The sequence below is a fragment of the Chinchilla lanigera genome, unplaced genomic scaffold, assembly GCF_000276665.1.
Source record: "Chinchilla lanigera isolate Chin_1 unplaced genomic scaffold, ChiLan1.0 scaffold00014, whole genome shotgun sequence".
In the NCBI taxonomy this organism is placed as follows: Eukaryota; Metazoa; Chordata; class Mammalia; order Rodentia; family Chinchillidae; genus Chinchilla; species Chinchilla lanigera.
In genome coordinates, this window is record NW_004955415.1 from 14,563,961 (window position 1) to 14,571,241 (window position 7,281).

The window sequence follows — 7,281 nt, forward strand, 5'->3', positions numbered from 1 at the left end:
GCTTCTCTCACCCTCAGGCCTCAGGCCCTGCTGGTGCATCTGCAGTGTGGACAGCTCTGGCCACCGTGGTGCAAAGATCTGTACTCTGGTCAGCCTGCAGCCAAGTAGCTCTGTGGTTAAGAGCCTGGGACCCGTACAGAGCTGGGTTCAAATCCAGACACATCACTCACCCACCATGTGGCCATGGAGTAGCTGCCCTACCATCCAGAACCCACAGTCCTCCAGAAAGCTGGTGAGAAGCGCTTCCCAGGGCCTGGACTGTGGGAAGAGCCGTGAATGCTGCCTCCGCTGTGGTTCTGTCCTCTCCCCACCTACCCAAAGTGACCCCCACTCATTCAGTCACCTCAGCCTGTCCCCGTCCCCCTGGCTCTGCTGCCCGCTCATGCAGAGGCCCTCACCGCTCTGTCCCTGCGTGAGAGGGAGACTGAGGGCCATCTCCTCCCTGACAGCCTCAGGCCCAGTGGGAAGCCCTCCCAGGACAGGCTTGCACGCAGCGGTTCTCAGAGAAGAGGAGGCCTCAAGTTCACTGCTCTTGTCCTTCTCCTCCTGGGGGCGGGTGCTGGCACCCTCTGTGCAGAGCTGCATGGAGGCAGGAACATCTGCACCTCCCCACACAGGGCTGGGGTGCAGAGCCGTTCTCGAGGCCAGAAATTCTATCCCCAGCACCGCAAAGACACAGCGAACAAAACCCACCAGCTTCTGGTTCTGGGTGGTGGTGGCGACCAAGTCTCCAGCACTCCTGACCGCTCCAGTCCCACTGCAAGTGCAGTAAGGAGAGGGCAAAGGAAATCAATCCATAGTGGCCCCTCTGGAACAGGACGGCTCGGGTGGGGATCGGGGGCCCCACTGTGCACGAATCCTGATTCACTTCTAGAAGAACAGCAGATGGAGGCTTGCAGGGAGGGGCAAATGGGGACCCAGGAGATCAGAGCCAAAGCAGGGTGAGGCTCTCTGGGGCGGTCAGCACACCCCAAAGGACTGCAGTCAGCACAGGGCCCTCTCCACCCACCGCGTGTGCTGCTGGGGCAAGGGAGCGCCCCATACAAATGCCTGGGGCAGCCCGCTCTGCCCTGGGTTCAAAAAGATGATGCCATCACCAGGGAATTACCAGATAGTTGAGGAAAAGCAACATGAAGAGGATTGAGAAATGAATAAACTGGGCATGACGGTACACACCTGTACTTTCAGCACTTTGAGAGGCTGAAGCAGGAGGATCAAAAGTTCCAGCACAGCCTGAGCAACTCAGTGAGACCCTGTCTCAAAATATGGTGTAACCCAGTGTGAAGGCGTTGAGTTTGATTCCTAGTGCTGAAAAACAAGAATAGCAAAGCCGACTGAGGACACAGCTGTGGGCAGTAGTGCCGGGCATTTGCCACTTATACTCCACAGCCCTCAAGCTAGGTGCCACAGTTATCTTCACTTACAGGAAACTGAGTCACAAGGAGGCAGAGTAACCTGAGTTGGGGCAGAGATGGACTTTGACTGCAGGCAGCCCATTTCCTGTGCTGGGCTCTGAACCCCTCTACGCTGACTTTAATAAACCAAACAAAAGGTGAAAAAACTGATCCAAGAGGAAACAATTCAAGGAACAGGGAGAATTTATAAAAAAAAACTCTTAAGAGTATTTCATTCATAAAACAGAGACAGCTATGAAAAGAAAGTAAGGAATAATTCTTGGAAGTTTAAAATGGAATTGCTGAGATACAAAGAGGGCGTGTGAACATCTGTAGTTTGGGTTTCCAAAATTAACTCATAGTTTTGTTTAGAAAAAAAAAAAAAAAAAAAAAAAAGGCCAGGTGTGGTGGTGCACACCTGTGATCCCACCTCTCAGGAGGCTGAGGCAGGAGGATCACTGAGAGTTCCAGGCCAGCCTGGGCTACAAAGTGAGTTCAAGGCCAATCTGGACTGCATAGTAAAACTGTGTCTCAAAAAAAAGCGGGGGGGGGGATGTGGTGGCTCACATCTGTGATGGCAATTGCTCAGGAGGCTGAGGCAGGAGGGTTGCAGGTTTGAGGCCAGCCTGGGAAACTTATTAAGAACTTGTCTCAAAAATAAATAAATAAATAAGTAAATAGGATTGGGTGTGTGGCCCCCATAGGTTCAGTCCTCAGTACTGGGAAGCAACAAACAAAATTTGATTCCCTTCCCAAATTTCCATGGACGGGTGGATGGTAGGGAGCCCTGCCTCATTTCTCCCCCTGACAGGCCACTGAGAGAAGCCAGGATGGAGAGGAGACAGCACTGCAGCAGAGACCCTAGGTTCTTGAGGCCATCAGTGAGCATCTGGATCAAACCTTACCTGAAGCTAAAAGGGTGAACAGTTGCTTCCCTCTCCCTACATCCTCTGATCCAATCCCATATGACTCCACTCCTCCTTGCCTGGGTGGGGTGTCCTGCCCTCGCCCTCCGCTGACCACCATCAGGGTAAACTGCCAGCTGTGTTTGTGGCTCATCCCTCAGGGGAAATTTGCCATAGGAGAGCAGCAGTTCATGAAAGAACAGGGAGGGGAGGCGTGGGTGTGGCTCAGTGGAAGAGCGCTCAGATTCTGTCAGGTCCTGGGTGCAGGCCCCAGCACAAAAGCAAAGAAGGGAAGGGAGGAGAGGACAAGAAAGAAAGAATGGAAAGCACAACTGCCCTGTTTTTCTTGGCCCCCAAAGGGAAGGCAGTCATGGCGAGCGGCCTTCTGGTGACATAGGAGATGGCATTGTTTCTTCTCTCCAAAAGAGGTCAGAAGGCAACTAGAAAGCTGGGCACAGCACAGTCGAGTCTAAGGACCAAATATGAAGCCACATACGAGAGGCTGGGTTTTGAGCAATCAGTGGAGCAGAGAGAATCTGCTTGACCTTGGCTTTGAACCGGCAAATGTTCCTCCTCCGGCAGCACAGGGTGGGGACGGCATCATGTTTCCTTCTCCGAGGAGCGATCTCATTACCTGGCCCTGCAGCAAATCATGTTTATATCATTGCAGCAGCGGCTGGTTTTCAATTGCTGAAACAGCTTGAAGGTTAAGTGTGGATGATTTAATTGTAATTACAGAATAGAATAGAATGGAATGGAACGGAATAGAAACATTACAATTTTCACCATGAAAATGTAAAGAGAAAACAACAGAAATCAGAAGGTGGGGAAAGAGGGCACAAGTGGCCCATGAGGTAGGGGAGGGCGGCCTGCTTGTCATACATAGCCATGGGCTCAAGAAATTCTGTCTGAAGTTGATGGGTGAGGAACTAAATTTCAAGTGTACATTCTGTTTTGTGCCATACATAGAAACAATATAGGAGTGCAGTACTATCAGAGAAAATGAAACTGAGAAAGTAGACCTGGGAGGAGAAGAGAATGTGATTTAAATTCCTGATTAGCCAGGCATGGTGTTTGTAGTGCACATGCCTGTAACCCCAGCCACTCTGGGAGGCTGAGGCAGGAGGATCACTCGAGTCAAGGAATTTGAAGCCAGCCTGGACAGCATGGCAAGACCCATCGCCTAATAAAATAAATAAATAAATAAATTCCTTTCATAAATGATGAAGTTTTAGTAGACATTCTTGAATTATTAAATTGAGAAACAAACGTATAGCACATTATTTAAAATTGAGGTTACAAGTCTAGAATATCTAAAGGAGTGGAACCGGGGGTAGGAACATTTGCTTTTCATTTCATCCCATTTGGTACTGGTTGGATTTTTTGCTACAGGTCCTGCATAATCTTCTCATCCCCCACATATCCCCCACACTCAGCTGTACCCCTGTGTTTATAGGGAGGGTGGCTCAATACACACATTCCAGCCTTTCTGGTTTGTCTTCCTGAGCTGAAGAGCTGGAAAACCAGATTTCTGCCTCCCTGCTTCCCTCCCTTCCAGCTGCCTAATGCCACCACGATGCCCAGCATAATTAATTTCCTACTTCACTTACATGGTCAAAGAAGAGTCAAAAAATCTGAAGCTGGACATGGTGGCAACCATGTAACCCCAGCACTCAGGAGGCTGAGGCAGGAGAAGTGCAGAAGTTCAAAGCCAGCTTGGGCTACATAGGGAGACCCTGTCTCCAAAACACCAAAACAAACAAACAAACAATAAAAAAAACCAAGCAAACTCAACAATAATAAATCAAACAACTTCATTAAAATATGGGATAAGATGTGGACAGACAGCTCCCCAAATAAGAAGTGCACATGGCAGATAACCATATGAAAAGATGCTCCATGTCACGTGTCATTAGAGAATTGCAAATTAAAACGGTGAGATGCCATTGACCTCTGTGAGAATGGCCAAAGCCAGAGGACTGACAGCAGCAAATGCTGACAGGATTATGGAGCAACAGGAACTTTGATTGCTGGCTGCTGGGGCTGTCAAGGGGGTACAGCCACTTTTGAAGACAGTTTGACAGTTTCTTCCAAAACTAAGCATAACCTTCACATATCATCTTTCTTGGGGGAGGGGTACTGGAAATCAAACTCAGGACCTTGCACTTTCCAGGCAGGTACTTCTGCTACTGAGCTATATCCCCGGCCAGCATATAATCTAGCAATCCTGCTCTTAGGTATTCATCCGCTTGAGATGAAAATGTACATCCATGCAAAACCCTGCACATGAGTGTTTATAGAAGCCTTATCCATAATTGTCCCAAACTGTAAGGAACAAAGATGACCTCTAGTGAGAGGACAGATGAACAAACTGGTGCATTTACACATGGAATTGTTATGGCTTGTGTCTGGATGTCCCCGAAAGACCAACATGCACTTTTTTTTTCTTTTTGTCTTTTTGAGAGAGAGTCTCAGTATGCAGTTCAGGTGAGCCTTGAACTAAAAATGATCCTACCTCAGCCTCCCGAGTGCTGGGATTACAGGCGTGTGCCACATCCAGCTCAGAGGCACTTCTAGATGGGGCTTTTTCAGAGGTAGCCGAATCTAGAGTTTGTGATTGATTCATAGTCCAATGCTACGATTAAGGGTGCTGGGATTAAGGGTGGTTGATTGCTGGATCCATCCACTGATTGGATTAGCACTGCCCTACTCCCAGCAATCTGGATAAGATAAAAGAGGCAGAAAAAGCCATGTCTCCCCCTTCCTTCTTATTGCTTTTGCTGGCTTCCTCTGCTGTGAATGGTGCCCTTCTGCCATGCCACTATGCCTTGGAGCCAGCCTATTACAGACTGAAACCTCTACAAACTGTGAGTTAAATAAACCTTTGCTCCTTTATCTTTGGGTGTCAGATATTTGTCTCAGCAATGAGAAAAGTAACTAAGACAGGAATAGTATTCTGCAATAAAAAAGAGAGCCATCAAGCCATGAAAAGCCATGGAGGAACCTAAAATGCACACTACTAAGCGAAAGAAGACAGTCTGAAATGGCTATCTGCTACATAGCTCCAACTATGTGACGTTTTGGAAAGGGAAAAACTATGGAGACAGTAAAAAGCAGCCTGGCACAGTAGCTCATGCCTGTAATCCCAGCACTCTGGGAGGCTGAGGCAGTAAGATCACAAATTCAATCCCAGTCTGGGCAAATGTAGCAATTTAGTGAGACTGTCTTGAAACCTAAAACAAAAAAGGGGCAGGGATGTAGCTCAATGTGAAGGTCCTGGGTTCAATCCCTAGTATAGAACAAGGAAGGGGAAAAGTGAGAAAGGAAGGAAGATAGAGAAAGAAAGAGAAAGAAAGAAAGAAAGAAAGAAAGAAAGAAAGAAAGAAAGAAAGAAAGAAAGAAAGAGAAAGAGAGAAAGGAAAATATCAGTGGTTGCAGGAAGCAGGAGACAGGATGACAAGGTAGGGCACAGGTGATTTGGGGGTAGTGAGATCATTCTATATAACACCTTTCAGCCAGGTGGGCACATGATATTATGTACTTGTCAAAACCCATAGAAAGTAAAACTCAAAGAGTGAGCCATATGTGCTATAATCCCTACTAATCAAGAGGCTGAGACAGGAGGATGACTTGAGCCAAGAAATTTGAGACCGGTCTACCAGTCTGAAGCACACAGTGAGTAAGGCTCTAAAAAACAAACAAACAACAAAACACATGCACACACACAAATCTTGATGTAAACTATAGACTTTAGTTAATAATGTATGTCTTACTTTTCTTGTTGCTGAGACAAAATACCTGACACCCAAAGTTAAGGAGGAAAGATTTATTGTAGCTTGCAGCCTGTAGAGGTCTGAGTTTATAGTTGTCTGGCTCCAAGGCAGAGTGGCAGGGCAGAGGGGCATCACAGAGGAAAAATTGCTCATGGAAGGCAGAAAGCAGCAAAAGCAGCAAGCAGCAAGCGAGAAACAACCAGCAATGACAACAGCAGCTCTCTTTCTGTGTCTTATATTTTATCCAGGCTACACATCCTTAAGGCAGGTAACACTCACACCCATAATCCTAGCATTGCATCATGAATCAATCCCAGTGCCACACTCTTGATCTCAGCCTCTCACACCCTAGATTCAGCCACCTCCAAAAAGCCTACGTATGACTGCATGAGGCTTTGGGGGACATCTAGACACAAGCCATAGCAATGTACTGAATCAATATTGGGTCATTAATTATAACAATTATATCACATTAATCTGAGATACTAATACCAGGGGAAACAGCATGTGAGAGAAGGAATACATGGGAACTCTCTGCTCAGAAATTTTGTAAATCTAAAACTGTTTTTAAAAATAAAGTCTGTTAAGAGAAAAAAGAATGGGATCTGTAGACCTGAGAATGTAGCTCAGCAGTAGAGCGCACCTGCCTAGCACGCACAGGCCTTGGGTTGATCCTGGGTGGGGGTGGGGAACCATCTGCAGCAGCAGCAAAGGAACCCCAAATGCAGCCCACTCTTAATTCCATGACATCCAAGCCCTGTGTCCTTGACAGCAACTTCTTCTGGACTTAGCCACCCCATAAATTTTGTCACATGTGACTTTATTAAAGCCACCATCCAAGTAGACCAGGCTCAGAGTCCTGCTGTGACAAAAGTGGTCCATGCTCTTCCCCAAAGGTAATTTCCACAAACTTCAAGCTCCGGGTGTTCTCTTGAATACCACGAAGCACTCCTCACATTATAGTAAAACATTAACAAAGCCCCTTCTTCCCTTCTACCCATTTGGCCACACACCATAGCTGCTCTTGCAATTTTCCCTCTAAGAACTTCAGAAATCTTCCCCCGCCCTGGTCATGCACTTCTTGTCCTCTCCCCAACCTTCCCTGGGTCTGATTCTAAAGCATAAAAACCAAATGTGTTTGGGGAGCAGGAAGCCTGCATAAAAACCAAATGTGTTTGGGGAGCAGGAAGCCTCTGTGGGCCTCGGTGG